The sequence below is a fragment of the Salvia hispanica genome, unplaced genomic scaffold (assembly GCF_023119035.1).
Source record: "Salvia hispanica cultivar TCC Black 2014 unplaced genomic scaffold, UniMelb_Shisp_WGS_1.0 HiC_scaffold_1072, whole genome shotgun sequence".
NCBI lineage: Eukaryota > Viridiplantae > Streptophyta > Magnoliopsida > Lamiales > Lamiaceae > Salvia > Salvia hispanica.
The window spans coordinates 25,351-36,116 of record NW_025951330.1 but is presented as its reverse complement, the minus strand read 5'-3'; positions in this window follow the sequence as shown (position 1 = coordinate 36,116).

Genomic DNA, 10,766 nt, shown 5'->3' with positions numbered 1-10,766 from the left:
ATGAAACAGTACAACTTCTCATTTTAGTAGTACTAATTATAGGCCCATACGATATTTCAAACATACTTACATAATTCCCCCTCCTTAATCGGCGGCGGAAATCATCTCCCCGGCCAGAGCACCGCTCCTTCTTCCTCACCGACTCTCCTCCACACACAGCCTCGTCGCTCGTCCCGCCTGTCGCGCCGCGCCGTCGCGCCTTCCTCCCTCGCGCCGCTGCTATGCCTTACTTGCCATGGCCGCCGCCTTTCTCTCATTCTCGCGGTTCCACCTCTTGGCCACCCAGCTTGAGGACTCCTCCACGCCACCCAACCGCCGTCGTCGGTCACCAACCCCTCTCTCTCGTAACTCCCAGGTAGCGGGCTTGCCAGCGTGCGAGTCCAGCTGCCACCGCCGTGGGCTCTCCTTCTCTTTATTTCACTTCCGCCGCTGTCGGCCCTCCTGCACCGTTGCCGCCGTAGTAACCCATCCTGCACAGCAGCAGCGTCGCCGCTTCCTCTGCATCTCCGACATCTCTCTCGTCGCCTTATCCGCCAGCGGTCACCGCAGCCATCGCTGGATTCCAAGTAGAACCAAACCTGTTATACAGCAATCACAAAATCAGTCCACAAAATGCAGATTCTAGTCCATCTATTTAAAAGTGTTTCAAATCTTCTTCAGAAGTTTGCATTTGGTTGGGCCATTTGAGAAAGCCAAAGAGGCATTTTTTATCCAATGTTGCCATTTCACAAAATGACCAAAGGGTAAACAAAATAGGTCTTTTCACCACTCACTTTAGATTAGTAAGATTGGAGCTAAATACCTATCTCATTTTAGGTTTAGAGTACCCTTGGAGATGGTTTTAGAATGAAATAAATTGCGATTTCTTCATCCTAGGTTTAGTTAGATTAGAGCATCCGTCCGAACCACCTTTATTCAATTTTAATTCTATGTTCTTCCGCTAGACATGCACTTACACTATTTATGCATCTCACCATTCTATTATTCAATTTAAAGTACTTAAATTACTAAAACATTTCTACAATATTCAAATGCATAAAAAAAACACAAAGCACTATAACAAATTACTTAAAAGTGAAAAAGTAAACAATTAAAATTCTAGAATTAAAAATTGAATAATTAAATTCCTAAAATTAAAAAAACCAACTACTCGTGCGAAATTTCATTCAATGTATTTGACTAGGTCTTCTTGTAGTTCGATGTGGGCTTTAGTGTCGCGCATTGTCAACCTTCGTGGCTCCCCGCGTACCATAATATGACACCCCAACGTGGAGGAGACTTTGCGGTTGAGCTTCCTAGGCTTCATCCTCATTGAAAAAGTTAGTCGCCCTCGCATAGGTTTCATAGCGCAAAGTATTATTGATAGTATTCTTGTTATTCGCGCTCCACTTCTGCAACAATCCGGTCCATATCGTAGGATCCATTTTTGAATTTAGAGAGAGTGTTTGAGTGAGAGGGGAAGATGAAGGTGAGTCGTATGGAAAAATATGAGTGTGATGCATTTTTTATTAGCATTACAACTACTTGCAAGTATACAAGACAAATAGTATAGCAAAAGATTGCGAGACAAAATATCAAACATAGAGAAAAATATCACAAATTGTCTACCTTATACTAAGCTTCTTCTACTATTCGGAGAAAACAAAGGGTTTTTTATTTTTGAAAGTAATATTGTAAAAGCTACAAAAGCAAGTAAAGATTGCAAACAAAAATACGAGATAAATAGATGAGACAAGAGAATTCGAGGATGTGCTTTCACGTATAGTTTATAAAAATTCCAACTACAACAACCTAGTACAGTTCATAATTCACTAGATTGAATCACACATTTATTGTCCATGTGGTACAAAGTGGATTACGGACAGTAAGGACATCAATCCTAGATTAGTAACTCCTAAAGGCTCATAAGACCTTTTATGTTCTCACTCTTAATTAACAATGCTGTTTTAAGGGAAGCTAACTCTAACGCCAACTAAGTCTTTCTAACTTGCAAACCTCCTCTCACGATTATGTTGCAAGCCATAGATCATCACAGAATGTGTCACTCAAACGTGAAGCAATTATCCAACACTTAGAATAGAAGCGAAGTAATGAACAAAACGGATATAAAATAAATAGAAATTGTATAAACCAAAGTCGTTACTAACACATCCCTAGAATTCTATGAGTTTAGTTACACATAATGGAATAAGCTAAATACATAGTTTGTGGGGAAAACAAAGAAAACATAAGTACTAAAATGATAGAACCCAAAGGGTAAATCTTGTACTTCTCCGTTAAATCGTCACTTTACGCCCTCGTTTATAAAAATTATAAAAAATAGTTAAAGTGGAGAAATGGTAAAGTAAGAGAGAGAATAATGTTGACAAGACTATTTCTCTCTCTTACTTTACCATTTCTCCACGTTAACTATTTTTTATCATTTTTATAAAATAGGTGGGCAAAAGACCGGGACTCCTAATCGCGACGTGAGGGAGAGCCTTGATCTTTTATTGATTCCACACTTCAAACTCCTTTGATCTTGATGAACAATGGAAGGAACTCTCAAATATTATACTCGGAAATTATTCAAGAAAAGGTTCCTTTGATGAAGTTCTAGGGGTATTTATACATAGGGTCGAATTTCCTTGATATGGTAAATCCTTCTTCTAATATGGAAAGTCTTAGAGAGAAAATATAGCAAATTTGTGCGTCGTGTTTTCCGAGCAGTGCCGCAAATCATCCCGAAGCTTCGTCTCTTGATCGACGTCGTCAGAATTATTCCATAGCCGCCGGATCTCGGAGAGCGGTCGCTACGCACTTCCCAACGATCGTTGCCGTGTTCTTCTATTCAGCTCATTTTCCAAAAGTGGACCGCTACATGATCGCAATTGATGGCGAGAGGCGGACCGCGGCAGCTTGAATACTCTCGATTTCCATCTTTGACTTTTTGCTATCTTTTTAGGCTCCAATTTGCACATTTCTCACAAAACACGTCAAAATACCAAAATAGATAAAAAATATGCAAATAATAGATAGACATGTGGTGGAACTTTGATACTCAAAAAGACCAAATAGTGGCCTTAAAACAAGGCAAAATTCGAGCGTATCAACTTGACAAACTTAACTCTTTGTTGTCCTCAAATAAAACACAAAAGAAACACAAATAGACGCACGGATTGCACAAGGACTAGACGTCGTAATTGCCTCAAAATATGGAAGAAATAGATTAAGCATGAATTAACGCAATCAAATCAAACAACGCTTATTAGGCACTTTCATTACTAACTCGTATATTACCTTGGATGTTAGAGTTTGTATACTGAAATCACCTTCGAGTGATTGAATACGTAAAAACTCTTGAATAAAACAGATTATTTTTGTTATAATGTTGTTATGTTTTACATTTAATGGTTGTTATTTTACATATTTAAATGTATAAGAAACATTAACAAAGTCTAAGTCTTTGTTTTAGTAGACCGGTTGTGGGCGACGTCCACTTTAAGGTAACACGGTCAGTTCCGAACAAAGAAAAGAAAAATTTCACAACCCGATAGGCTTAGACTACCTATCGTGAAAGGTTGCAATGCCAATCCGCATAATTCTAAGCCTTAGTGAAATAAGATGACATTGGTATGGTATAGCACTAAACGGATCTAACAACAAGACGTGTCTTTATGCAATCTACTGAAAGACGAGGTCTTGATAAATATTTATTTCTTAATCAATATATGTTTGCATTGAGCATACGGTATTGACAAACACGGATTTTGCATGTTTCTAAGGGCTAGATTTGACTCGTTTTTAAAATTCCAATCATGCAAATTATGTTCTTAAATTGCATATGTTATACATTTGGTATTTTTAATGTGTTTGTTGACAAATGATAGAAAAAGAGAGCTGCAGTCGTATTTCGAGTGGGAGCCCTTCGGGGCTATTTCCGACTCGAGATGGCTTCACATGGCCTCGCTTTGTGACTTTGCTTTCCAAATTTAAATTAGGGTTTCCTAACCCTTTGAATTATTTTTGGAAAGTTTTCAAGATTAATTTAGAATTAAGATTTGAATATATCTAGCGGATTTTATATATTATATAAGATTTGATTTTGTATTAAATCATGGATTAATTATAGATTTTATCCTTATTTTATGAATTTGTAGGGATTTAATTCCTAGATGAATCCTAGTTAAATTTGGATAATGACAATCTAATTTTTTTTATCTATATCCTATGGATTAATGTAGATTCATCCCTAGACAAATCCTAGTTGGGTTTTGATAATGATAATATTATTTTATTCTTATCCTATGAGTTTTAGATAAATTTTAGATGGATTTGGATAGTGATTATATAATATTTTGATTCTTATCTTATAGATTTATATGGATTTATTCCTAGATAAATCTTGGATAGATTTGAATAATTATAATATAATATTATCTTATTCTATGGATTTATTCCAAGATAAATTCTAGATGAATTAGGATAAACATTTATATTAATTTATTTTATCGTATGGATTTGAATAGATTTAATTCTATTAAGACAAATCCTAGATGGATTAAAATAACTATTAATCCAAGTTATCCTTATCTTTTGGATTTATGTCCTAGATAGATTAGGATTTTAATGATATATAAGAAAATCCTTATTTAATTGGATTTAGATAAATTTATTTATCTAAGAAATCCTAAGTTATGATTGATATATTCCTAATGTCTATTCTAAATAGAATTAAGATTTGTATAAATCTTGGTTGATAGGTTTTTATTTTTATCTTATGGATTATAATGAGATTGTTTCAATCTAGTAATATCCTAGTACGATTTAAATAATGATAACCCTAGATCAACGTTATCTTGAATTGTAGGATTTGATTTTATCGAAATAAAATCTAGAATAATCCTAAATGGATTTAGATAGTTAACTCTATCTTGATAAATCCTAAATGAATTTGGATAATTATTATCCAAGATAAAACTTAATTATTTAATTGATTCTCCCTTGACTAGATTAAATAATTTTCGATAATTATCATGTGTGTTTAAATGTCATGCATTAAATGGACTTATCGTTTATTTGGTGTTTATCTATTTTAAGTGGATTATCTTTTTTGCTTATGTGATAATTATGCAAAACCATACAAAATATCTAAGTGATGATTACAACAAGTGCGTTGTATACGTTCCATTGGTTGGTTTGCAAATTTTATGAAGTCAGTTTCTAATATTATCAACTATGGAATATTCTAATCGGACTCCTAAAGTGGGACACCTAAAAGTAGTAAACCGGGACCCCTAAAGTGTTGACGGAGAGAGTATTATTTTTATAAAACAAGTGCGAGGAAGAAGCGTGACAAATTTTCGGGGACGAAGGGAATACATTATTATCTCTAAAAATTGCCTTTCATAGTCCTATATAGTTAAAAAAAATTATAGTCTAAAAACCTAAACATTACAATTTTTAAAAAATGATCAAATTAGTGCAATTCACCAACCAACTTAATTTTATTTGCCTTTTTTAGTATAAAACAGAAAATCTCATATTCATTTATTCAAATCGGAGTAAAAGAAAGTAAAGGGAAAAATCGAAAATACGAAGGTTCGTATATTTATAGGCTAATAATAGCATGTCATTTCGATTTGCCACCTTTCGCAGTAGATAATAATATGCAAGCAGGGGAACATTAGGGTCATATTGCCTCTATAGTGTTAAGTTCCATCATAATATTAACCATTAGATTAAGATTTTGGACATATTAGATTTGTAGGAGATGTGATAGTCGTGTTACATTACTAGGTCGATTTGGTACATTATAGGGGTAGAAATGGAATCACAAACAAATGTCAATCAGTTTTAAAACCACATTTCCATGATTTTAGGGGTATTTATTTCAGCGATGATACACATTCCCATTATATGAAAATTAAATCAATCTCATTCTCCTCATTCCGCTCACCCTCGCTTCTCCTCCGAAAAATCCTTAACCGCCGCTTTGAAGTCGGAAAACTCCAATCAACGCCGATTCAATCCCCGACGACGACTCTCGGAGTTCGCATACGATTTTCTTCATCTCAACGCGTGTTGACGATCGACCATACATCTTACAATTGCTTACTCCTTGGTCGTAATAGTTAATTTTCTCAACTTGTAGTCGATTCAACATTGAGGAAACTGATTTTAGTTGGCTAGTTGCGGGGATTTTTTTTATATTTTAGTTTAGGTTTTAGTAATTCTTTGATGAATCCATTTAGTTTTGATTTTAATTGAATGGGTTGTTATAAGATTCAATTTTAAAATTGAATCTTGATCAGCTTAATGTGGTCATTTGTTGTGCATAGTTGTGTGTTTCTATGAAATTGAGAATCAATTTCCAAACGCATCATCATTACTGTACTAAAATAAAGAGGAAGGGAATTCTAAAAAATGGTGACGAGGCCGGGGCCAAAATACAAGGAATCGAATGTTTTGTTACTACATTATTCGTGTTATGGTATGATATGTTGCATTTGTAAATATTTTGAGTTACATTTTCTGCTCTATATGGTCATCCGCATCTTCTTTCAAACGGCATATGCACATTATTTAACCTAATATTAACATTACTTTATACCGATGTGCTACATTATTTTGTGTTATGGTATGAGCGATTACATTTTTTTTAATTTTTTTTACATTATTTACTCAAATTTTTACATTATTCGCTACCGATGTGCTACATTATTGTGTCTTATATAATGTTGTGTCACATTAATACACTTTTTACTTACCTTACCCGCTTCATAAGGTTACGGTAAATATGCATACATTAGGCCTTTACACATTGTTTGATTAAATATTTACATTATTTACTGATGTGTTACATTATTAGTATTTGTTATTGGTAGTAATGTTAATTTGAATTAATCAACAATGTAACATTTTGGCTAATCAATGTATCGTTTATGAATAGGTACAAAGAGGTACGAGTTGAATTCGATGACAAGTGAGGAATCCGCTTGTAATAGATTTTCTTTGTTTGGGTTTGTTGTAATATGATAGAAAACAAATAATGCTTTTCAAATTATCAAACATAGATTTTGGGGATGCAAAAGAGTTGTGATGTACATTTTACATCAAAATAGTTAACATTTATCTATCAAATAATGTACCTTTATAATCTAATAATGTGGATAGAGAGGATCCCAACATTACATTACTTGATGTAAAGCACACATTATTATTGAACATACATATGTTGGTGCCCCAATATTTTGAAAATGTAAATATACTTAAAAGTAATGTAAATCTTTAGCAATCAGTAATGTAAATATTTTGATAATGTAAATATACTTAAAAGTAATGTAAATCATGCGTTAATATTATAAGGTAGACAACACATGAGATAATGTAAAAGACACGTACATTAAATCTCTATATTTGTACATTATAATCGTATGAATTCAACGAACACAAAGTCGAATACGAACTTGATGTTTGGGTTGGTACTATGCCTTAGCCCCGGTATAGCTTAACCCTAGGGGATAGGAACTAAGTTCGGCAATTGAGGTCCTATACGAGAACTTGGGAGTACTATACCCTAGCCCGGTGGATAATTGAACCTTAAGGAATGACTTTAACTCCTTTTCATGGAGAATGTTGTGTTACTGAGCTAGTATTACACCATAGCCCTATGGATGTTAAACCCTTGGGGAATGAGTTTAGCTTCGACCCTTAGCGAACAAATAAAAATCTACATTACTTATTAAAAGACATATACGAATGTAATATAATAATAATTATTATTATTAATCAAAATAATAATTTTATTAATAGTATTAATAAAATCATTCTCAAATTGTTCACCGCAAACTTAATTCGTCAATAATAATAATAATATTAATAACATCATTCTTAAATTGTTCACCAGCAAACTTAATTATAAAAATTCAAAAACGAATTTTGATGATAGATTGCTAAATTAAACAAAATATTTAGTATATCTCAAAAATTAATATTTGCTACGCTTTCAATTTCAGCGATTTACGTGCTATTTAATTATAATATGCTATAAAAATTTAATTGTAGAAAGATGTAGCGTAGATTAAGATAATTAATTATGGAAATCAAATCATGGGAGCCTTGAATTTAGGAACAATATATAACAAAAATTGTAACATCCGGATTTTAGAACCCTAATTTTTGAGCCCTAGAATTAATTGTTGATGACGTGGCATCGAGAATGCTTTTATTTCGCGAGTTGATATGGTCGATTTGAGTTAGGGTTTGTGTTGAAAGTTTGAAAAGTCAAACTATTTAATTTAATGATGTGGCATGTGATATATTAAGATATGAGATTATGTGGCAATTTAATTGTTTATGGGTGAGTGAGAATATTAGAGAAAATTTCCATAAATACTTGTCACCCTAATTCTTATAATTTTCGAACCCTAGACCCCTTGGAGGAAGAATTTCTATTTTTCCGGAATTTATTTAACCCTTGGGATATTTATCCAAATTAAATTCCATGAGCCAATTATTTCCTTGTTTAGAGATGTAAAAATCGAGCCCCTTGTTTTTCTAGTGATTTTCGAAAATCACTATTTTTGGGAAGGAAGGAATTGTTTTATTTTATTTGATTCCTTACTTGATTTCCTTCCATACCTAGAATTTAATTATTCTACCAAATCTTTCCATACTTCAAGAGATCTTGCCTTACTTTATTTTAGTCAATATTCAAGAAATCCATGCCTTATTTAAAGGGCATAGAAATCGGCCCCTACCTTGTTTCATGGAGGATTTTCCTTATTTTTATTTTGTTCCATGATATTTTATTCTATATGGAAAAATACCAAAAACAAAACCATGGCTAATTACCTAGCCTAATTTTCAAAAATTAGGAGATATTGCCATCTTCTATTTTTGTTAATTCTTCTTCCCTACTTCACAATATTATTTCATTTATTTATTTAATTGGGAGAATGAGATCTTACCAAATATTCTATCCTAATTACCTAAAGATCTTGTTGAGCACTATAAATAAGAGAACACCCCAACCCTAGACCCCAAATTTTCGGCCCCCTCATCCCCATACACTCTCTCAATTTTTTCTTCTACATTACTCCATTAATCCTTCATCCTTTGAGAAGAAAATTGAAGTATAATCCAAGAACTTTGAAGAATCAAGACTAATACTTGTTTTCTACCGATTGATTTTCTCTAAAAAGGTATTTTTGCTTAAGAGTTATGTTTATTCTTCTTCTACCCCTTTTCTTTTTCTTCCAACCGATTTAATCGGTACTCTTGGACCTTCATGCATATTAATTGAGTGAAAAAGGGATAAGAAGGGATATGGGAACATGTGTGTGTGTGTGTGTGTGTGTGCCGAGAGTGTGTGAGGTGTGTGTGTCGTGTGTGTGTGTTATGCGTGTGGGTGTGTGTGTTGAAGTGTGTGTTGTGTAGTGTGTGCTTGATGGCTAAATACTTTTGCATGACATATGATAATAGATCTAGGGTTGAGATGCTAATGAATATATGTACGTATGATAAGCGTGACTTGAATTATAAGTTATGAAGTTTAGGATGAGTCGATGGGAAAGAGGAAAATAATGAGACATGCATAAGTAAGAATAGTATCGAACCTAACTTGTGATATGTGCCTATGTGATTAAAAGGTGAAACTTTGGTTGCGAAGCCGGATAACGGAAAAGCAAATCTACTTGAAAACTAAGCAATCGAGGTGGGCTTTACTCTAAAAACTCTCTTTTATTTTATCTAAATGTTGTTGGGAGATATAAGGGTGGTTTAACTGTTATGCCATACCTATGTTTGTTTTAAAGTGATATCGATCGCTTATACGAGATTCGGAGTCGAGTATGGGCCGCAAGCCCTACGTGTACACAATGGGATCGAGAGCCGTCCTTGCTAGTCGGCCGGTCTCGTGGGCGAAAAGTGTGGCCACACTTTCGTCGCACCATGGAATGATTGTTAATTGATGAGAAAATGGGAGGTTATTTTATTGGCGGTCTATGAAAATATATTTTGTGATACTCGTGATATTCTTTTATAAGCTGCTTAAAACTCGAGTTCACTTGGTAAGTGTGGCATAACTTATAAAATGTTTTGGCAAGAGCTCACTGAGTATTTCAAAATACTCGGCCTTGCATGTGTTTTCCTTATGTGCGGGTTGAATGACGACGAGTGGTGGCGGGTGTTGAGCAGATTAATGAATTAAAAAGGATATGTTGACCTTAAGCATAGTTGTGTCTTCATACATAGCTATACTTTTCTCTTGGTCGTTTTCCATTGGATTTTTGATATACTTTAGAATGTTTTTTGGAATAATTGCATCTTACTTTCGGTTGTGGCCTTAGCCCTTTTCTCGTGATTTTGTCGGGATCTATGTCATACTCTTAAGGTTTTGATTCTCATTTATGATAACTACCCTCTTTTGAACTTCAGGTTAAGTTGTTGCGTTAAATACTCGATATCTCTTTCCATTCTTTTGGTCAATACTCTTTAAATGAAACTCTAGCCTATGTTTACTTCTTTAGTCGGTTTCGGGTAGCGTGCCGTATTTATTGTACTCAGGAGGGAGGTACATTACAAAAATCATGGAAGGAAACTGACTTGATTTCTCACCAAATCTGCCCTTTTTGAATTAAAATAATAATATTATTAATAAAAGGATCATATATCTCGGCCATCAGATCAAAAATCGTGGGGCTGAGATTTAGGGAGAAGGTTGAACAATAATTAAAAAAAATATGAATACATCCCAATAATTAAATAAAAATCTGCAAGTATAC